Raw genomic sequence first — 22,875 nt, 5'->3', positions numbered from 1 at the left:
AATTCAAATGCCGGTCTGTCTGGGTCCATAAAATCCCCGTGATCTCAGATACACCTTTCCACGCAGTATTTTTCTTAAAAATGTCCTTGTACGTGGGAAGAGAAATATCATAGAGCACTGGAAAATTTCTAACAGCAAGAATTAGCCATTCATCCATCTTTCCGTTACTGCAGGAGCTGAGAGAGAGAGAAAGGATCACGTGAGCTCTCCCGTCTTCTCTCCTATTGGCTGTCGCGTCCGTTAGTCGCTCCAAAGTTTAACTTTTCTCAACTTTGTCGCGTCGCTGGACATGCCCACATCTAGCGCCAATGGTCGCGACAGCTCGTGTCGCCGGAAGTCGCTGTGCTCGCATTGAAAATGAATGGTATTGAGTCGCTGTCGTGCGCGATGTCGCTGGCAGTGTGTAGCATTGATTTCCTGAAAATCTAGAAGTTTCCGAAGCACTCTTCGTGTTGACATATGCCTGGAGAACACAGAGCGAGAGGCTATGAGAGCATTTTGAGGCCTTTAACTCCCCCTGCAAAAATCTCCCTTAAAGTCCCCTCTGTAGGTGATACCGGGAAAGAAACTGCAATCTAGGTGTGATTAGCACCAGGCAAGCTGTAACTAATAAGCACCTTAGCATTGATTTCCTGAAAATCTAGTAATAAAAAATGTGAGGTGCAGTACGCTACAAAAAGACAACCTGAATCCAAGAAGTGCCCTGCTGCAGACCTTCCTCACAAACCAACTGCACATGGTACACAGTGGGCTCGTCCGGGATTTGAACCCGGGACCTCTCGCACCCTAAGCGAGAATCATACCCCTAGACCAACGAGCCACCTTTTTTGACCTATGGGCTGCAAAGTACCTGCCAATGAAAATCCAGAATATATCTCTACTTGACAGTATAAAAATTTGTCATCAGCTGAAAATTGAGCACTGAAAATATGCGCCAGATTGTTCTAAATGCATACTCTGAACACGCTAACATGCTCATACTCTTGGAGTTATTTGCACTAATTAGGTGGCAACACTTGGAATTGATTTCTTCTTGTCATAAAAAGTGCAAGAAAAAGGGGTAATCACAGGTTAAAAACAGTAGATGAAAGTGGAAATATCAACAGTGGATGTTGTGGTTCGATTTAAGTTGCACTTCCTTGCCTCGTTGGTTTTATAGAGCAGAAAGATCTTGTAGGCAATAATAACATTTTGTAAGCTTCATACACATGAACAGATTGATTTCTCACTTATTCACCATTAATGGTCCCATTGAGATATGAAGTCGGATTGCTGGATTCAGAGTGCTAGCTACTACACCGTGGAACCTAAAGAGGATGGATCTTCAGTCTAATTCTCACCCACCTTAGTCATTTCAGCAACACTGGCAGTTCCCGAAGCACTCTTCATGTTGACATATGCCTGGAGAACACAGAGCGAGAGGCTATGAGAGCATTTTGAGGCCTTTAACTCCCCTGCAAAAAAACTCCCTTAAAGTCCCCTCTGTAGGTTATACAGGGAAAGAAACTGCAATCTAGTTGTGATTAGCACCAGGCAAGCTGTAACTAATAAGCACCTTAGCATTGATTTCCTGAAAATCTAGTAATAAAAAATGTGAGGTGCAGTACGCTAGAAAAAGACTACCTAAATCCAAGAAGTCCCCTGCTGCAGACCTTCCTCACAAACCAACTGCAATTGATTTGTTGTTGTCATTAAAAGTGCAAGAAAAAGGGGTAATCACAGGTTAAAAACAGTAGATGAAAGTGGAAATATCAACAGTGGATGTTGTGGTTCGATTTAAGTTGCACTTCCTTGCCTCGTTGGTTTTATAGAGCAGAAAGATCTTGTAGGCAATAATTACATTTTGTAAGCTTCATACACATGAACAGATTGATTTCTCACTTATTCACCATTAATGGTCCCATTGAGATTTGAAGTTGGATTGCTGGATTCAGAGTGCTAGCTACTACACCGTGGATCCTAAAGAGGATGGATCTTCAGTCTAATTCTCACCCACCTTAGTCATTTCAGCAACACTGGCAGTTTCCGAAGCACTCTTCATGTTGACATATGCCTGGAGAACACAGAGCGAGAGGCTATGAGAGCATTTTGAGGCCTTTAACTCCCCCTGCAAAAAAACTCCCTTAAAGTCCCCTCTGTAGGTGATACTGGGAAAGAAACTGCAATCTAGGTGTGATTAGCACCAGGCAAGCTGTAACTAATAAGCACCTTAGCATTGATTTCCTGAAAATCTAGAAGTTTCCGAAGCACTCTTCGTGTTGACATATGCCTGGAGAACACAGAGCGAGAGGCTATGAGAGCATTTTCAGGCCTTTAACTCCCCCTGCAAAAAAACTCCCTTAAAGTCCCCTCTGTAGGTGATACCGGGAAAGGAAGTGCAATCTAGGTGTGATTAGCACCAGGCAAGCTGTAACTAATAAGCACCTTAGCACTGATTTCCTGAAAATCTAGTAATAAAAAATGTGAGGTGCAGTACGCTAGAAAAAGACAACCTAAATTCAAGAAGTGCCCTGTTGAAGAACTTCCTCATAAACCAACTGCACATGGTATGCAGTGGGCTCGTCCGGGATTTGAACCCGGGACCTCTTGCACCCTAAGCGAGAATCATACCCCTAGACCAACGAGCCACCTATTTTGGACCTATGGGCTGCAAAGTACCTGCCAATGAAAATCCAGAATATATCTCTACTTGACAGTATAAAAATTTGTCATCAGCTGAAAGTTGAGCACTGAAAATATGCGGCCAGAGTGTTCTAAATGCGCATACTATGAACACGCAACGTGCTCATACTCTTGGAGTTATTTGCACTCATTAGGTGGCAACACTCGCAATTGATTTCTTCTTGTCATAAAAAGTGCAAGAAAAAGGGGTAATCACAGGTTAAAAACAGTAGATGAAAGTGGAAATATCAACAGTGGATGTTGTGGTTCGATTTAAGTTGCACTTCCTTGCCTCGTTGGTTTTATAGAGCAGAAAGATCTTGTAGGCAATAATTACATTTTGTAAGCTTCATACACATGAACAGATTGATTTCTCATTTATTCACCATTAAAGGTGCGTACACACTGCCAGCGACTTTATCGCTGCAGGTCCCCAGTTGCTGGCGGTGAAGTCGCTAGTGGGTGTTCCCAGTACTGGTTGCCTAGTAACGTTTATAAATGACATTCACGGATGTCATTCCATTGCTGTTGACAGCGAATCTCTTTTCTTGCCACTAAAAATAAATATTTTGGAGGGAAAAGACTACATATAAATGGAATCAGTACATAAAATGCTTTATATCAAAGATGAATGAGAAACAAGGCGTGCTGTTTGCCATAGCGGCGGTTTATCTGCGGCGAAAATTCAAATGCCGGTCTGTCTGGGTCCATAAAATCCCCGTGATCTCAGATACACCTTTCCACGCAGTATTTTTCTTAAAAATGTCCTTGTACGTGGGAAGAGAAATATCATAGAGCACTGGAAAATTTCTAACAGCAAGAATTAGCCATTCATCCATCTTTCCGTTACTGCAGGAGCTGAGAGAGAGAGAAAGGATCACGTGAGCTCTCCCGTCTTCTCTCCTATTGGCTGTCGCGTCCGTTAGTCGCTCCAAAGTTTAACTTTTCTCAACTTTGTCGCGTCGCTGGACATGCCCACATCTAGCGCCAATGGTTGCGACAGCTCGTGTCGCCAGAAGTCGCTGTGCTCGCATTGAAAATGAATGGTATTGAGTCGCTGTCGTGCGCAATGTCGCTGGCAGTGTGTACGCACCTTAATAGTCCCATTGAGATTTGAAGTCGGATTGCTGGATTCAGAGTGCTAGCTACTACACCGTGGAACCTAAAGAGGATGGATCTTCAGTCTAATTCTCACCCACCTTAGTCATTTCAGCAACACTGGCAGTTCCCGAAGCACTCTTCATGTTGACATATGCCTGGAGAACACAGAGCGAGAGGCTATGAGAGCATTTTGAGGCCTTTAACTGCCCCTGCAAAAAAACTCCCTTAAAGTCCCCTCTGTAGGTGATACCGGGAAAGAAACTGCAATCTAGGTGTGATTAGCACCAGGCAAGCTGTAACTAATAAGCACCTTAGCATTGATTTCCTGAAAATCTAGAAGTTTCGAAGCACTCTTCGTGTTGACATATGCCTGGAGAACACAGAGCGAGAGGCTATGAGAGCATTTTGAGGCCTTTAACTCCCCCTGCAAAAAAACTCCCTTAAAGTCCCCTCTGTAGGTGATACCGGGAAAGAAACTGCAATCTAGGTGTGATTAGCACCATGCAAGCTGTAACTAATAAGCACCTTAGCATTGATTTCCTGAAAATCTAGTAATAAAAAATGTGAGGTGCAGTACGCTAGAAAAAGACAACCAAAATTCAAGAAGTCCCCTGCTGCAGACATTCCTCATAAACCAACTGCACATGGTATACAGTGGGCTCGTCCAGGATTTGAACGCAGGACCTCTCGCACCCTAAGCAAGAATCATACCCCTAGACCAACGAGCCACCTTTTTTGGACCTATGGGCTGCAAAGTACCTGCCAATGAAAATCCAGAATATATCTCTACTTGACAGTATAAAAATTTGTCATCAGCTGAAAGTTGAGCACTGAAAATATGCGGCCAGAGTGTTCTAAATGCGCATACTCTGAACACGCAACGTGCTCATACTCTTGGAGTTATTTGCACTAATTAGGTGGCAACACTCGCAATTGATTTCTTGTTGTCATAAAAAGTGCAAGAAAAAGGGGTAATCACAGGTTAAAAACAGTAGATGAAAGTGGAAATATCAACAGTGGATGTTGTGGTTCGATTTAAGTTGCACTTCCTTGCCTCGTTGGTTTTATAGAGCAGAAAGATCTTGTAGGCAATAATTACATTTTGTAAGCTTCATACACATGAACAGATTGATTTCTCACTTATTCACCATTAATGGTCCCATTGAGATTTGAAGTCGGATTGCTGGATTCAGAGTGCTAGCTACTACACCGTGGAACCTAAAGAGGATGGATCTTCAGTCTAATTCTCACCCACCTTAGTCATTTCAGCAACACTGGCAGTTCCCGAAGCACTCTTCATGTTGACATATGCCTGGAGAACACAGAGCGAGAGGCTATGAGAGCATTTTGAGGCCTTTAACTGCCCCTGCAAAAAAACTCCCTTAAAGTCCCCTCTGTAGGTGATACCGGGAAAGAAACTGCAATCTAGCTGTGATTAGCACCAGGCAAGCTGTAACTAATAAGCACCTTAGCATTGATTTCCTGAAAATCTAGAAGTTTCCGAAGCACTCTTCGTGTTGACATATGCCTGGAGAACACAGAGCGAGAGGCTATGAGAGCATTTTGAGGCCTTTAACTCCCCTTGCAAAAAAACTCCCTTAAAGTCCCCTCTGTAGGTGATACCGGGAAAGAAACTGCAATCTAGGTGTGATTAGCACCAGGCAAGCTGTAACTAATAAGCACCTTAGCATTGATTTCCTGAAAATCTAGTAATAAAAAATGTGAGGTGCAGTACGCTAGAAAAAGACAACCAAAATTCAAGAAGTCCCCTGCTGCAGACATTCCTCATAAACCAACTGCACATGGTATACAGTGGGCTCGTCTGGGATTTGAACAAGGGACCTCTCGCACCCTAAGCAAGAATCATACCCCTAGACCAACGAGCCACCTTTTTTGGACCTATGGGCTGCAAAGTACCTGCCAATGAAAATCCAGAATATATCTCTACTTGACAGTATAAAAATTTGTCATCAGCTGAAAGTTGAGCACTGAAAATATGCGGCCAGAGTGTTCTAAATGCGCATACTCTGAACACGCTAACGTTCTCATACTCTTGGAGTTATTTGCACTAATTAGGTGGCAACACTCGCAATTGATTTGTTGTTGTCATAAAAAGTGCAAGAAAAAGGGGTAATCACAGGTTAAAAACAGTAGATGAAAGTGGAAATATCAACAGTGGATGTTGTGGTTCGATTTAAGTTGCACTTCCTTGCCTCGTTGGTTTTATAGAGCAGAAAGATCTTGTAGGCAATAATTACATTTTGTAAGCTTCATACACATGAACAGATTGATTTCTCACTTATTCACCATTAAAGGTGCGTACACACTGCCAGCTGACTTTATCGCTGCAGGTCGCCATTTGCTGGCGGTGAAGTCGCTAGTGGGTGTTCCCACTACTGGTTGCCTAGTAACGCTTATAAATGACATTCACGGATGTCATTCCATTGCTGTTGACAGCTAATCTCTTTTCTTGCCACTAAAAATAAATATTTTGGAGGGAAAAGACTACATATAAATGGAATCAGTACATAAAATGCTTTATATCAAAGATGAATGAGAAACAAGGCGTGCTGTTTGCCATAGCGGCTGTTTATCTGCGGCGAAAATTCAAATGCCGGTCTGTCTGGGTCCATAAAATCCCCGTGATCTCAGATACACCTTTCCACGCAGTATTTTTCTTAAAAATGTCCTTGTACGTGGGAAGAGAAATATCATAGAGCACTGGAAAATTTCTAACAGCAAGAATTAGCCATTCATCCATCTTTCCGTTACTGCAGGAGCTGAGAGAGAGAGAGAAAGGATCACGTGAGCTCTCCCGTCTTCTCTCCTATTGGCTGTCGCGTCCGTTAGTCGCTCCAAAGTTTAACTTTTCTCAACTTTGTCGCGTCGCTGGACATGCCCACATCTAGCGCCAATGGTCGCGACAGCTCGTGTCGCCGGAAGTCGCTGTGCTCGCATTGAAAATGAATGGTATTGAGTCGCTGTCGTGCGCAATGTCGCTGGCAGTGTGTACGCACCTTAATAGTCCCATTGAGATTTGAAGTTGATTGCTGGATTCAGAGTGCTAGCTACTACACCGTGGAACCTAAAGAGGATGGATCTTCAGTCTAATTCTCACCCACCTTAGTCATTTCATCAACACTGGCAGTTCCCGAAGCACTCTTCATGTTGACATATGCCTGGAGAACACAGAGCGAGAGGCTATGAGAGCATTTTGAGGCCTTTAACTCCCCCTGCAAAAAAACTCCCTTAAAGTCCCCTCTGTAGGTGATACCGGGAAAGAAACTGCAATCTAGGTGTGATTAGCACCATGCAAGCTGTAACTAATAAGCACCTTAGCATTGATTTCCTGAAAATCTAGTAATAAAAAATGTGAGGTGCAGTACGCTAGAAAAAGACAACCTAAATCCAAGAAGTGCCCTGCTGCAGACCTTCCTCATAAACCAACTGCACATGGTATACAGTGGGCTCGTCTGGGATTTGAACAAGGGACCTCTCGCACCGTAAGCGAAAATCATACCCCTAGACCAACGAGCCACCTATTTTGGACCTATGGGCTGCAAAGTACCTGCCAATGAAACTCCAGAATATATCTCTACTTGACAGTATAAAAATTTGTCATCAGCTGAAAGTTGAGCACTGAAAATATGCGGCCAGAGTGTTCTAAATGCGCATACTCTGAACACGCAACGTGCTCATACTCTTGGAGTTATTTGCACTAATTAGGTGGCAACACTCGCAATTGATTTCTTCTTGTCATAAAAAGTGCAAGAAAAAGGGGTAATCACAGGTTAAAAACAGTAGATGAAAGTGGAAATATCAACAGTGGATGTTGTGGTTCGATTTAAGTTGCACTTCCTTGCCTCGTTGGTTTTATAGAGCAGAAAGATCTTGTAGGCAATAATTACATTTTGTAAGCTTCATACACATGAACAGATTGATTTCTCACTTATTCACCATTAATGGTCCCATTGAGATATGAAGTCGGATTGCTGGATTCAGAGTGATAGCTACTACACCGTGGAAACTAAAGAGGATGGATCTTCAGTCTAATTCTCACCCACCTTAGTCATTTCAGCAACACTGGCAGTTCCCGAAGCACTCTTCATGTTGACATATGCCTGGAGAACACAGAGCGAGAGGCTATGAGAGCATTTTGAGGCCTTTAACTCCCCCTGCAAAAAAACTCCCTTAAAGACCCTCTGTAGGTGATACCGAGAAAGAAACTGCAATCTAGGTGTGATTAGCACCAGGCAAGCTGTAACTAATAAGCACCTTAGCATTGATTTCCTGAAAATCTAGTAATAAAAAATGTGAGGTGCAGTACGCTAGAAAAAAACAACCTAAATCCAAGAAGTCCCCTGCTGCAGACCTTCCTCATAAACCAACTGCACATGGTATACAGAGGGCTCGTCCGGGATTTCAACCCGGGACCTCTCGCACCCTAAGCGAGAATCATACCCCTAGACCAACGAGCCACCTATTTTGGATCTATGGGCTGCAAAGTACCTGCCAATGAAAATCCAGAATATATCTCTACTTGACAGTATAAAAATTTGTCATCAGCTGAAAGTTGAGCACTGAAAATATGCGGCCAGAGTGTTCTAAATGCGCATACTCTGAACACGCAACGTGCTCATACTCTTGGAGTTATTTGCACTAATTAGGTGGCAACACTCGCAATTGATTTCTTCTTGTCATAAAAAGTGCAAGAAAAAGGGGTAATCACAGGTTAAAAACAGTAGATGAAAGTGGAAATATCAACAGTGGATGTTGTGGTTCGATTTAAGTTGCACTTCCTTGCCTCGTTGGTTTTATAGAGCAGAAAGATCTTGTAGGCAATAATTACATTTTGTAAGCTTCATACACATGAACAGATTGATTTCTCACTTATTCACCATTAAAGGTGCAGTACACACTGCCAGCGACTTTATCGCTGCAGGTCGCCAGTTGCTGGCGGTGAAGTCGCTAGTGGGTGTTCCCAGTACTGGTTGCCTAGTAACGTTTATAAATGACATTCACGGATGTCATTCCATTGCTGTTGACAGCGAATCTCTTTTCTTGCCACTAAAAATAAATATTTTGGAGGGAAAAGACTAAATATAAATGGAATCAGTACATAAAATGCTTTATATCAAAGATGAATGAGAAACAAGGCGTACTGTTTGCCATAGCGGCTGTTTATCTGCGGCGAAAATTCAAATGCCGGTCTGTCTGGGTCCATAAAATCCCTGTGATCTCAGATACACCTTTCCACGCAGTATTTTTCTTAAAAATGTCCTTGTACGTGGGAAGAGAAATATCATAGAGCACTGGAAAATTTCTAACAGCAAGAATTAGCCATTCATCCATCTTTCCGTTACTGCAGGAGCTGAGAGAGAGAGAGAAAGGATCATGTGAGCTCTCCCGTCTTCTCTCCTATTGGCTGTCGCGTCCGTTAGTCGCTCCAAAGTTGAACCTTTCTCAACTTTGTCGCGTCGCTGGACATGCCCACATCTAGCGCCAATGGTCGCGACAGCTCGTGTCGCCGGAAGTCGCTGTGCTCGCATTGAAAATGAATGGTATTGAGTCGCTGTCGTGCGCAATGTCGCTGGCAGTGTGTACGCACCTTAATAGTCCCATTGAGATTTGAAGTTGATTGCTGGATTCAGAGTGCTAGCTACTACACCGTGGAACCTAAAGAGGATGGATCTTCAGTCTAATTCTCACCCACCTTAGTCATTTCAGCAACACTGGCAGTTCCCGAAGCACTCTTCATGTTGACATATGCCTGGAGAACACAGAGCGAGAGGCTATGAGAGCATTTTGAGGCCTTTAACTCCCCTGCAAAAAACTCCCTTAAAGTCCCCTCTGTAGGTGATACCGGAAAGAAACTGCAATCTAGGTGTGATTAGCACCAGGCAAGCTGTAACTAATAAGCACCTTAGCATTGATTTCCTGAAAATCTAGTAATAAAAAATGTGAGGTGCAGTACGCTAGAAAAAGACAACCTAAATCCAAGAAGTGCCCTGCTGCAGACCTTCCTCATAAACCAACTGCACATGGTATACAGTGGGCTCGTCTGGGATTTGAAAAAGGGACCTCTCGCACCCAAAGCGAAAATCATACCCCTAGACCAACGAGCCACCTATTTTGGACCTATGGGCTGCAAAGTACCTGCCAATGAAATTCCAGAATATATCTCTACTTGACAGTATAAAAATTTGTCATCAGCTGAAAGTTGAGCACTGAAAATATGCGGCCAGAGTGTTCTAAATGCGCATACTCTGAACACGCAACGTGCTCATACTCTTGGAGTTATTTGCACTAATTAGGTGGCAACACTCGCAATTGATTTCTTGTTGTCATAAAAAGTGCAAGAAAAAGGGGTAATCACAGGTTAAAAACAGTAGATGAAAGTGGAAATATCAACAGTGGATGTTGTGGTTCGATTTAAGTTGCACTTCCTTGCCTCGTTGGTTTTATAGAGCAGAAAGATCTTGTAGGCAATAATTACATTTTGTAAGCTTCATACACATGAACAGATTGATTTCTCACTTATTCACCATTAATGGTCCCATTGAGATATGAAGTCGGATTGCTGGATTCAGAGTGCTAGCTACTACACCGTGGAACCTAAAGAGGATGGATCTTCAGTCTAATTCTCACCCACCTTAGTCATTTCAGCAACACTGGCAGTTCCCGAAGCACTCTTCATGTTGACATATGCCTGGAGAACACAGAGCGAGAGGCTATGAGAGCATTTTGAGGCCTTTAACTGCCCCTGCAAAAAACTCCCTTAAAGTCCCTCTGTAGGTGATACCGGAAAGAAACTGCAATCTAGGTGTGATTAGCACCAGGCAAGCTGTAACTAATAAGCACCTTAGCATTGATTTCCTGAAAATCTAGAAGTTTCCGAAGCACTCTTCGTGTTGACATATGCCTGGAGAACACAGAGCGAGAGGCTATGAGAGCATTTTGAGGCCTTTAACTCCCCCTGCAAAAAAACTCCCTTAAAGTCCCTCTGTAGGTGATACCGGAAAGAAACTGCAATCTAGGTGTGATTAGCACCAGGCAAGCTGTAACTAATAAGCACCTTAGCATTGATTTCCTGAAAATCTAGTAATAAAAAATGTGAGGTGCAGTACGCTAGAAAAAGACAACCTAAATCCAAGAAGTGCCCTGCTGCAGAACTTCCTCACAAACCAACTGCACATGGTATACATTGAGTTCGTCCAGGATTTGAACCTGGGCCCTCTCGCACCCAAAGCGAGAATCATACCCCTAGACCAACGAGCCACCTATTTTGGACCTATGGGCTGCAAAGTACCTGCCAATGAAACTCCAGAATATATCTCTACTTGACAGTATAAAAATTTGTCATCAGCTGAAAGTTGAGCACTGAAAATATGCGGCCAGAGTGTTCTAAATGCGCATACTCTGAACACGCAACGTGCTCATACTCTTGGAGTTATTTGCACTAATTAGGTGGCAACACTCGCAATTGATTTCTTGTTGTCATAAAAAGTGCAAGAAAAAGGGGTAATCACAGGTTAAAAACAGTAGATGAAAGTGGAAATATCAACAGTGGATGTTGTGGTTCGATTTAAGTTGCACTTCCTTGCCTCGTTGGTTTTATAGAGCAGAAAGATCTTGTAGGCAATAATTACATTTTGTAAGCTTCATACACATGAACAGATTGATTTCTCACTTATTCACCATTAAAGGTGCGTACACACTGCCAGCGACTTTATCGCTGCAGGTCGCCAGTTTCTGGCGAAGTCGCTAGTGGGTGTTCCCAGTACTGGTTGCCTAGTAACGTTTATAATTGACATCCACGGATGTCATTCCATTGCTGTTGACAGCGAATCTCTTTTCTTGCCACTAAAAATAAATATTTTGGAGGGAAAAGACTAAATATAAATGGAATCAGTACATAAAATGCTTTATATCAAAGATGAATGAGAAACTAGGCGTGCTGTTTGCCATAGCGGCTGTTTATCTGCGGCGAAAATTCAAATGCCGGTCTGTCTGGGTCCATAAAATCCCCGTGATCTCAGATACACCTTTCCACGCAGTATTTTTCTTAAAAATGTCCTTGTACGTGGGAAGAGAAATATCATAGAGCACTGGAAAATTTCTAACAGCAAGAATTAGCCATTCATCCATCTTTCCGTTACTGCAGGAGCTGAGAGAGAGAGAGACGGATCACGTGAGCTCTCCCGTCTTCTCTCCTATTGGCTGTCGCGTCCGTTAGTCGCTCCAAAGTTTAACTTTTCTCAACTTTGTCGCGTCGCTGGACATGCCCACATCTAGCGCCAATGGTCGCGACAGCTCGTGTCGCCGGAAGTCGCTGTGCTCGCATTGAAAATGAATGGTATTGAGTCGCTGTCGTGGCGCGATGTCGCTGGCAGTGTGTAGCATTGATTTCCTGAAAATCTAGAAGTTTCGAAGCACTCTTCGTGTTGACATATGCCTGGAGAACACAGAGCGAGAGGCTATGAGAGCATTTTGAGGCCTTTAACTCCCCTGCAAAAAACTCCCTTAAAGTCCCCTCTGTAGGTGATACCGGAAAGAAACTGCAATCTAGGTGTGATTAGCACCAGGCAAGCTGTAACTAATAAGCACCTTAGCATTGATTTCCTGAAAATCTAGTAATAAAAAATGTGAGGTGCAGTACGCTAGAAAAAGACAACCTAAATCCAAGAAGTCCCCTGCTGCAGACCTTCCTCACAAACCAACTGCACACGGTATACATTGAGTTCTTCCGGATTTGAACCTGGACCCTCTCGCACCCAAAGTGAGAATCATACCCCTAGACCAACGAGCCACCTTTTTTGACATATGGGCTGCAAAGTACCTGCCAATGAAAATCCAGAATATATCTCTACTTGAGAGTATAAAAATTTGTCATCAGCTGAAAGTTGAGCACAGAAAATATGCGGCCAGAGTGTTCTAAATGCGATACTCTGAACACGCAACATGCTCATACTCTTGGAGTTATTTGCACTAATTAGGTGGCAACACTCGCAACTGATTTCTTCTTGTCATAAAAAGTGCAAGAAAAAGGGGTAATCACAGGTTAAAAACAGTAGATGAAAGTGGAAATATCAACAGTGGATGTTGTGGTTCGATTTAAGTTGCACTTCCTTGCCTCGTTGGTTTTATAGAGCAGAAAGATCTTGTAGGCAGTAATTACATTTTGTAAGCTTCATACACATGAACAGATTGATTTCTCACTTATTCACCATTAAAGGTGCGTACACACTGCCAGCTGACTTTATCGCTGCAGGTCGCCAGTTTCTGGCGAAGTCGCTAGTGGGTGTTCCCAGTACTGGTTGCCTAGTAACGCTTATAATTGACATTCACGGATGTCATTCCATTGCTGTTGACAGCTGAATCTCTTTTCTTGCCACTAAAAATAAATATTTTGGAGGGAAAAGACTAAATATAAATGGAATCAGTACATAAAATGCTTTATATCAAAGATGAATGAGAAACTAGGCGTGCTGTTTGCCATAGCGGCTGTTTATCTGCGGCGTAAAATTGAAATGCCGGTCTGTCTGGGTCCATAAAATCCCCGTGATCTCAGATACACCTTTCCACGCAGTATTTTTCTTAAAAATGTCCTTGTACGTGGGAAGAGAAATATCATAGAGCACTGGAAAATTTCTAACAGCAAGAATTAGCCATTCATCCATCTTTCCGCTACTGCAGGAGCTGAGAGAGAGAGAGAAAGGATCACGTGAGCTCTCCCGTCTTCTCTCCTATTGGCTGTCGCGTCCGTTAGTCGCTCCAAAGTTTAACTTTTCTCAACTTTGTCGCGCCGCTGGACATGCCCACATCTAGCGCCAATGGTCGCGACAGCTCGTGTCGCCGGAAGTCGCTGTGCTCGCATTGAAAATGAATGGTATTGAGTCGCTGTCGTGCGCGATGTCGCTGGCAGTGTGTAGCATTGATTTCCTGAAAATCTAGAAGTTTCCGAAGCACTCTTCGTGTTGACATATGCCTGGAGAACACAGAGCGAGAGGCTATGAGAGCATTTTGAGGCCTTTAACTCCCCTGCAAAAAAACTCCCTTAAAGTCCCCTCTGTAGGTGATACCGGAAAGAAACTGCAATCTAGGTGTGATTAGCACCAGGCAAGCTGTAACTAATAAGCACCTTAGCATTGATTTCCTGAAAATCTAGTAATAAAAAATGTGAGGTGCAGTACGCTAGAAAAAGACAACCTAAATCCAAGAAGTCCCCTGCTGCAGACCTTCCTCACAAACCAACTGCACACGGCATACATTGAGTTCTTCCGGATTTGAACCTGGACCCTCTCGCACCCAAAGTGAGAATCATACCCCTAGACCAACGAGCCACCTTTTTTTGACATATGGGCTGCAAAGTACCTGCCAATGAAAATCCAGAATATATCTCTACTTGAGAGTATAAAAATTTGTCATCAGCTGAAAGTTGAGCACTGAAAATATGCGGCCAGAGTGTTCTAAATGCGATACTCTGAACACGCAACATGCTCATACTCTTGGAGTTATTTGCACTAATTAGGTGGCAACACTCGCAACTGATTTCTTCTTGTCATAAAAAGTGCAAGAAAAAGGGGTAATCACAGGTTAAAAACAGTAGATGAAAGTGGAAATATCAACAGTGGATGTTGTGGTTCGATTTAAGTTGCACTTCCTTGCCTCGTTGGTTTTATAGAGCAGAAAGATCTTGTAGGCAATAATTACATTTTGTAAGCTTCATACACATGAACAGATTGATTTCTCACTTATTCACCATTAAAGGTGCGTACACACTGCCAGCTGACTTTATCGCTGCAGGTCGCCAGTTTCTGGCTGAAGTCGCTAGTGGGTGTTCCCAGTACTGGTTGCCTAGTAACGCTTATAATTGACATTCACGGATGTCATTCCATTGCTGTTGACAGCGAATCTCTTTTCTTGCCACTAAAAATAAATATTTTGGAGGAAAAGACTAAATATAAATGGAATCAGTACATAAAATGCTTTATATCAAAGATGAATGAGAAACTAGGCGTGCTGTTTGCCATAGCGGCTGTTTATCTGCGCTGAAAATTCAAATGCCGGTCTGTCTGGGTCCATAAAATCCCCGTGATCTCAGATACACCTTTCCACGCAGTATTTTTCTTAAAAATGTCCTTGTACGTGGGAAGAGAAATATCATAGAGCACTGGAAAATTTCTAACAGCAAGAATTAGCCATTCATCCATCTTTCCGTTACTGCAGGAGCTGAGAGAGAGAGAGAACGGATCACGTGAGCTCTCCCGTCTTCTCTCCTATTGGCTGTCGCGTCCGTTAGTCGCTCCAAAGTTTAACTTTTCTCAACTTTGTCGCGTCGCTGGACATGCCCACATCTAGCGGCAATGGTCGCGACAGCTCGTGTCGCCGAAGTCGCTGTGCTCGCATTGAAAATGAATGGTATTGAGTCGCTGTCGTGCGCGATGTCGCTGGCAGTGTGTAGCATTGATTTCCTGAAAATCTAGAAGTTTCCGAAGCACTCTTCGTGTTGACATATGCCTGGAGAACACAGAGCGAGAGGCTATGAGAGCATTTTGAGGCCTTTAACTCCCCTGCAAAAAACTCCCTTAAAGTCCCCTCTGTAGGTGATACCGGAAAGAAACTGCAATCTAGGTGTGATTAGCACCAGGCAAGCTGTAACTAATAAGCACCTTAGCATTGATTTCCTGAAAATCTAGTAATAAAAAATGTGAGGTGCAGTACGCTAGAAAAAGACAACCTAAATCCAAGAAGTCCCCTGCTGCAGACCTTCCTCACAAACCAACTGCACACGGTATACATTGAGTTCTTCCGGGATTTGAACCTGGACCCTCTCGCACCCAAAGTGAGAATCATACCCCTAGACCAACGAGCCACCTTTTTTTGACATATGGGCTGCAAAGTACCTGCCAATGAAAATCCAGAATATATCTCTACTTGAGAGTATAAAAATTTGTCATCAGCTGAAAGTTGAGCACAGAAAATATGCGGCCAGAGTGTTCTAAATGCGATACTCTGAACACGCAACATGCTCATACTCTTGGAGTTATTTGCACTAATTAGGTGGCAACACTCGCAACTGATTTCTTCTTGTCATAAAAAGTGCAAGAAAAGGGGTAATCACAGGTTAAAAACAGTAGATGAAAGTGGAAATATCAACAGTGGATGTTGTGGTTCGATTTAAGTTGCACTTCCTTGCCTCGTTGGTTTTATAGAGCAGAAAGATCTTGTAGGCAGTAATTACATTTTGTAAGCTTCATACACATGAACAGATTGATTTCTCACTTATTCACCATTAAAGGTGCGTACACACTGCCAGCTGACTTTATCGCTGCAGGTCGCCAGTTTCTGGCTGAAGTCGCTAGTGGGTGTTCCCAGTACTGGTTGCCTAGTAACGCTTATAATTGACATTCACGGATGTCATTCCATTGCTGTTGACAGCGAATCTCTTTTCTTGCCACTAAAAATAAATATTTTGGAGGGAAAAGACTAAATATAAATGGAATCAGTACATAAAATGCTTTATATCAAAGATGAATGAGAAACTAGGCGTGCTGTTTGCCATAGCGGCTGTTTATCTGCGGCGTAAAATTCAAATGCCGGTCTGTCTGGGTCCATAAAATCCCCGTGATCTCAGATACACCTTTCCACGCAGTATTTTTCTTAAAAATGTCCTTGTACGTGGGAAGAGAAATATCATAGAGCACTGGAAAATTTCTAACAGCAAGAATTAGCCATTCATCCATCTTTCCGTTACTGCAGGAGCTGAGAGAGAGAGAGAAAGGATCACGTGAGCTCTCCCGTCTTCTCTCCTATTGGCTGTCGCGTCCGTTAGTCGCCCAAAGTTTAACTTTTCTCAACTTTGTCGCGCCGCTGGACATGCCCACATCTAGCGCCAATGGTCGCGACAGCTCGTGTCGCCGGAAGTCGCTGTGCTCGCATTGAAAATGAATGGTATTGAGTCGCTGTCGTGCGCGATGTCGCTGGCAGTGTGTAGCATTGATTTCCTGAAAATCTAGAAGTTTCCAAGCACTCTTCGTGTTGACATATGCCTGGAGAACACAGAGCGAGAGGCTATGAGAGCATTTTGAGGCCTTTAACTCCCCTGCAAAAAACTCCCTTAAAGTCCCCTCTGTAGGTGATACCGGAAAGAAACTGCAATCTAGGTGTGATTAGCACCAGGCAAGCTGTAACTAATAAGCACCTTAGCATTGATTTCCTGAAAATCTAGTAATAAAAAATGTGAGGTGCAGTACGCTAGAAAAAGACAACCTAAATCCAAGAAGTCCCCTGCTGCAGACCTTCCTCACAAACCAACTGCACACGGCATACATTGAGTTCTTCCGGATTTGAACCTGGACCCTCTCGCACCCAAAGTGAGAATCATACCCCTAGACCAACGAGCCACCTTTTTTTGACATATGGGCTGCAAAGTACCTGCCAATGAAAATCCAGAATATATCTCTACTTGAGAGTATAAAAATTTGTCATCAGCTGAAAGTTGAGCACTGAAAATATGCGGCCAGAGTGTTCTAAATGCGATACTCTGAACACGCAACATGCTCATACTCTTGGAGTTATTTGCACTAATTAGGTGGCAACACTCGCAACTGATTTCTTCTTGTCATAAAAAGTGCAAGAAAAAGGGGTAATCACAGGTTAAAAACAGTAGATGAAAGAGGAAATATCAACAGTGGATGTTGTGGTTCGATTTAAGTTGCACTTCCTTGCCTCGTTGGTTTTATAGAGCAGAAAGATCTTGTAGGCAGTAATTACATTTTGTAAGCTTCATACACATGAACAGATTGATTTCTCACTTATTCACCATTAAAGGTGCAGTACACACTGCCAGCGTACTTTATCGCTGCAGGTCGCCAGTTTCTGGCTGAAGTCGCTAGTGGGTGTTCCCAGTACTGGTTGCCTAGTAACGCTTATAATTGACATTCACGGATGTCATTCCATTGCTGTTGACAGCGAATCTCTTTTCTTGCCACTAAAAATAAATATTTTGGAGGGAAAAGACTAAATATAAATGGAATCAGTACATAAAATGCTTTATATCAAAGATGAATGAGAAACTAGGCGTGCTGTTTGCCATAGCGGCTGTTTATCTGCGGCGTAAAATTCAAATGCCGGTCTGTCTGGGTCCATAAAATCCCCGTGATCTCAGATACACCTTTCCACGCAGTATTTTTCTTAAAAATGTCCTTGTACGTGGGAAGAGAAATATCATAGAGCACTGGAAAATTTCTAACAGCAAGAATTAGCCATTCATCCATCTTTCCGTTACTGCAGGAGCTGAGAGAGAGAGAGAAAGGATCACGTGAGCTCTCCCGCCTTCTCTCCTATTGGCTGTCGCGTCCGTTAGTCGCTCCAAAGTTTAACTTTTCTCAACTTTGTCGCGCCGCTGGACATGCCCACATCTAGCGCCAATGGTCGCGACAGCTCGTGTCGCCGAAGTCGCTGTGCTCGCATTGAAAATGAATGGTATTGAGTCGCTGTCGTGCGCGATGTCGCTGGCAGTGTGTAGCATTGATTTCCTGAAAATCTAGAAGTTTCCAAGCACTCTTCGTGTTGACATATGCCTGGAGAACACAGAGCGAGAGGCTATGAGAGCATTTTGAGGCCTTTAACTCCCCCTGCAAAAAAACTCCCTTAAAGTCCCCTCTGTAGGTGATACCGGGAAAGAAACTGCAATCTAGGTGTGATTAGCACCAGGCAAGCTGTAACTAATAAGCACCTTAGCATTGATTTCCTGAAAATCTAGTAATAAAAAATGTGAGGTGCAGTACGCTACAAAAAGACAACCTGAATCCAAGAAGTGCCCTGCTGCAGACCTTCCTCACAAACCAACTGCACATGGCACACAGTGGGCTCGTCCGGGATTTGAACCCGGGACCTCTCGCACCCTAAGCGAGAATCATACCCCTAGACCAACGAGCCACCTTTTTTGACCTATGGGCTGCAAAGTACCTGCCAATGAAAATCCAGAATATATCTCTACTTGACAGTATAAAAATTTGTCATCAGCTGAAAATTGAGCACTGAAAATATGCGGCCAGATTGTTCTAAATGCGCATACTCTGAACACGCAACATGCTCATACTCTTGGAGTTATTTGCACTAATTAGGTGGCAACACTTGGAATTGATTTCTTCTTGTCATAAAAAGTGCAAGAAAAAGGGGTAATCACAGGTTAAAAACAGTAGATGAAAGTGGAAATATCAACAGTGGATGTTGTGGTTCGATTTAAGTTGCACTTCCTTGCCTCGTTGGTTTTATAGAGCAGAAAGATCTTGTAGGCAATAATAACATTTTGTAAGCTTCATACACATGAACAGATTGATTTCTCACTTATTCACCATTAATGGTCCCATTGAGATATGAAGTCGGATTGCTGGATTCAGAGTGCTAGCTACTACACCGTGGAACCTAAAGAGGATGGATCTTCAGTCTAATTCTCACCCACCTTAGTCATTTCAGCAACACTGGCAGTTCCCGAAGCACTCTTCATGTTGACATATGCCTGGAGAACACAGAGCGAGAGGCTATGAGAGCATTTTGAGGCCTTTAACTCCCCCTGCAAAAAAACTCCCTTAAAGTCCCCTCTGTAGGTTATACAGGGAAAGAAACTGCAATCTAGTTGTGATTAGCACCAGGCAAGCTGTAACTAATAAGCACCTTAGCATTGATTTCCTGAAAATCTAGTAATAAAAAAATGTGAGGTGCAGTACGCTAGAAAAAGACTACCTAAATCCAAGAAGTCCCCTGCTGCAGACCTTCCTCACAAACCAACTGCAATTGATTTGTTGTTGTCATTAAAAGTGCAAGAAAAAGGGGTAATCACAGGTTAAAAACAGTAGATGAAAGTGGAAATATCAACAGTGGATGTTGTGGTTCGATTTAAGTTGCACTTCCTTGCCTCGTTGGTTTTATAGAGCAGAAAGATCTTGTAGGCAATAATTACATTTTGTAAGCTTCATACACATGAACAGATTGATTTCTCACTTATTCACCATTAATGGTCCCATTGAGATTTGAAGTTGGATTGCTGGATTCAGAGTGCTAGCTACTACACCGTGGAACCTAAAGAGGACGGATCTTCAGTCTAATTCTCACCCACCTTAGTCATTTCAGCAACACTGGCAGTTTCCGAAGCACTCTTCATGCTGACATATGCCTGGAGAACACAGAGCGAGAGGCTATGAGAGCATTTTGAGGCCTTTAACTCCCCCTGCAAAAAAACTCCCTTAAAGTCCCCTCTGTAGGTGATACCGGGAAAGAAACTGCAATCTAGGTGTGATTAGCACCAGGCAAGCTGTAACTAATAAGCACCTTAGCATTGATTTCCTGAAAATCTAGTAATAAAAAATGTGAGGTGCAGTACGCTAGAAAAAGACAACCTAAATCCAAAAAGTCCCCTGCTGCAGACCATCCTCACAAACCAACTGCACATGGTATACAGTGGGCTCGTCCGGGATTTCAACCCGGGACCTATCACACCTTAAGCGAGAATCATACCCCTAGATCAACGAGCCAACTATTTTGGACCTATGGGCTGCAAAGTACCTGCCAATGAAAATCCAGAATATATCTCTACTTGACAGTATAAAAATTTGTCATCATCTGAAAGTTGAGCACTGAAAATATGCGGCCAGAGTGTTCTAAATGCGCATACTCTGAACACGCAACGTGCTCATACTCTTGGAGTTATTTGCACTAATTAGGTGGCAACACTTGCAATTGATTTGTTTTTGTCATAAAAAGTGCAAGAAAAAGGGGTAATCACAGGTTAAAAACAGTAGATGAAAGTGGAAATATCAACAGTGGATGTTGTGGTTCGATTTAAGTTGCACTTCCTTGCCTCGTTGGTTTTATAGAGCAGAAAGATCTTGTAGGCAATAATTAGATTTTGTAAACTTCAAACACATGAACAGATTGATTTCTCACTTATTCACCATTAATGGTCCCATTGAGATTTGAAGTCGGATTGCTGGATTCAGAGTGCTAGCTACTACACCGTGGAACCTAAAGAGGATGGATCTTCAGTCTAATTCTCACCCACCTTAGTCATTTCAGCAACACTGGCAGTTTCCGAAGCACTCTTCATGTTGACATATGCCTGGAGAACACAGAGCGAGAGGCTATGAGAGCATTTTGAGGCCTTTAACTCCCCCTGCAAAAAAACTCCCTTAAAGTCCCCTCTGTAGGTGATACCGGGAAAGAAACAATAGGTTACTATCGTAACCCCGGTTCTCTGAAACATCGAGTGGAGAGATCCACCTATGGGAAGGGCATCCGCACCTGACCTCTGCAGAAGCATCCAATTGCACCAAGTCTGGCCTGACAGACAGAAGCGCGTGTCCAGTGCTCGGTAAGGGACCCGCCCTTACCAAGTGCATAAAACACGCGTACGACGCTTATCTTACCTCAGTGAGCATATTCGCTCTCGTGCAGCAAGCGGGGCAGCTAGTGGATCTCTCCACTCGATGTTTCAGAGAACCGGGTTACGACAGTAACCTATTGTTCTCTTTCATCATCTCGTGTTCGAGATCCACCTATGGGAGATATGGACAGCTCCCCGATTGCCCAATACACTACAATGAGGCCCTGAAAGCCAGAGGACGGTCACCTCAAAAGGCGGTGCATGACACGCCACACGGAAACCACCCCACAAAGTGAGGAAGCCACTTTAGCAACAAAGAATAGCATATGGTAACATGCATTCGTGAATAAACCTGACCGCACTATCATGGTGAATATATGGTGCCAGGTGCAGAGTAGAAACATGCTTAGTGACTTTAAAGTGCTGGACTAGGCAGCCCAGACTTAAAGAGGGGTGGAGGGCCTAAGAGCACAAAGCTACAAAGAGCCGACACCCAGGACAGAATGAGCTACCGGGGTTCTGGTAACATCTAGCCGGTAGTATCTGGCAAACGTATGGGGAGAGGCCCAGCTTGCAGCTGCACATATGTCCTGCAAAGAGACTCCCTTAAACAGAGCCCAAGAGGCAGCCATACCTCTAGTGGAGTGAGCTCTGATGCCCTCTGGGGGCTGCACTCCCTTGATTCATATGCCAAAGATATAGCTTCCACAAGCCAATGAGAAAGGCATTGCTTGGAAATGGGTTTCCCTGAGTGCGGGGGCCCCAAGAGATGAAAAGCTGGTCGCTTTTCTAAACGAGCTGGTCCTGTCTAAGTACACCACGCAGGGCACATACAGGACACAAAGCGCTCAACCTCTGATCCTCTGTGGAGGAGAAAGGAGCTGGGTGCAACGCGGAAAGCTCAATCACCTCACACGTGAATGCCGGGAAGCATTTTGGCATAAAGGCCGGGTTGGGCCTGAGAAAACCTTATCTCCACTGAGAGAGAATTTAGTGCACGAGGGATGAACAGAGAATGCATGCATATCACTGACCCGCTTGGCAGACGCCAAGGCCAAGAGCAAAGCTGTCTTGAAAGACAAATTCTTAAGGGAAATACTCCCCAGGGGCTCAAACGGCTGTTGAGACATTGTGTCCAGCACCATGGAGAGGTCCCATTCAGGAACGACTCTCCTGGGGACTGGAAGAGAGCGGCGTGCGCCCTTCATAAACCTACTGAATAAGGGGTGTTGCCCCACCGTAGCGCTGTCGAACCCCACATGACATGCAGCGATAGCCGCTAAATAGACCTTAATAGTGGAAAAGGATCTTCCCTTGTCCATAAGGTCCTGCAAAAAGCATAAGATGTCGGTGATTGAGCACTGATATGACGCTACCCGTCGCCCTTCACACCACTCTTCGAACACCCGCCACTTACAGTCGTAAAGAGACCGTGTTGAAGAGGCTCTGGCACACTGAATGGTGGCCACAACACGTGGGGGGAGCCCCAATGTGTTTAAGTTGGCCCTCTCATGGGCCAGGCCCAGAGGGCCACCCTGTCCGGGTGCGGGTGATAAATTTCCCGTTCAGCTTGAGACAAAAGGTCTGTGCGAAGTGGGAGGGGCCATGGCTGGGCATACAGCAGAGGGATAATCTCAGAGAGCCACGGCGCCTTGGGCCACCTGGGAGCTATCAAAATCATGGTCAAGCTCTGTTCCCTCACCCTGGCCAGAGACGGCGTTATGAGG

General features: G+C 43.8%; 5 non-coding genes across 5 annotated transcripts; all 5 read right to left on the bottom strand.

The window, feature by feature from the left end:
- Positions 1 to 748: 748 nt before the first annotated feature.
- On the bottom strand, positions 749 to 820 carry trnap-agg (transfer RNA proline (anticodon AGG)). The gene has a single exon. It is a non-coding gene; the product is annotated as a tRNA-Pro (tRNA).
- Positions 821 to 2,555: 1,735 nt separating this feature from the next.
- Positions 2,556 to 2,627, bottom strand: trnap-agg (transfer RNA proline (anticodon AGG)). The gene has a single exon. It is a non-coding gene; the product is annotated as a tRNA-Pro (tRNA).
- A 5,541-nt stretch (positions 2,628 to 8,168) lies between these two features.
- On the bottom strand, positions 8,169 to 8,240 carry trnap-agg (transfer RNA proline (anticodon AGG)). Its single transcript has one exon. It is a non-coding gene; the product is annotated as a tRNA-Pro (tRNA).
- A 2,727-nt stretch (positions 8,241 to 10,967) lies between these two features.
- On the bottom strand, positions 10,968 to 11,040 carry trnap-ugg (transfer RNA proline (anticodon UGG)). The gene has a single exon. It is a non-coding gene; the product is annotated as a tRNA-Pro (tRNA).
- A 7,593-nt stretch (positions 11,041 to 18,633) lies between these two features.
- On the bottom strand, positions 18,634 to 18,705 carry trnap-agg (transfer RNA proline (anticodon AGG)). The gene has a single exon. It is a non-coding gene; the product is annotated as a tRNA-Pro (tRNA).
- Between the last annotated feature and the right edge of the window lie 4,170 nt (positions 18,706 to 22,875).

The sequence above is a fragment of the Xyrauchen texanus genome, unplaced genomic scaffold (assembly GCF_025860055.1).
Source record: "Xyrauchen texanus isolate HMW12.3.18 unplaced genomic scaffold, RBS_HiC_50CHRs HiC_scaffold_53, whole genome shotgun sequence".
NCBI lineage: Eukaryota > Metazoa > Chordata > Actinopteri > Cypriniformes > Catostomidae > Xyrauchen > Xyrauchen texanus.
The sequence above is the reverse complement of the archived record's forward strand: the minus strand, read 5'-3'. Positions and strand labels throughout refer to the sequence as shown.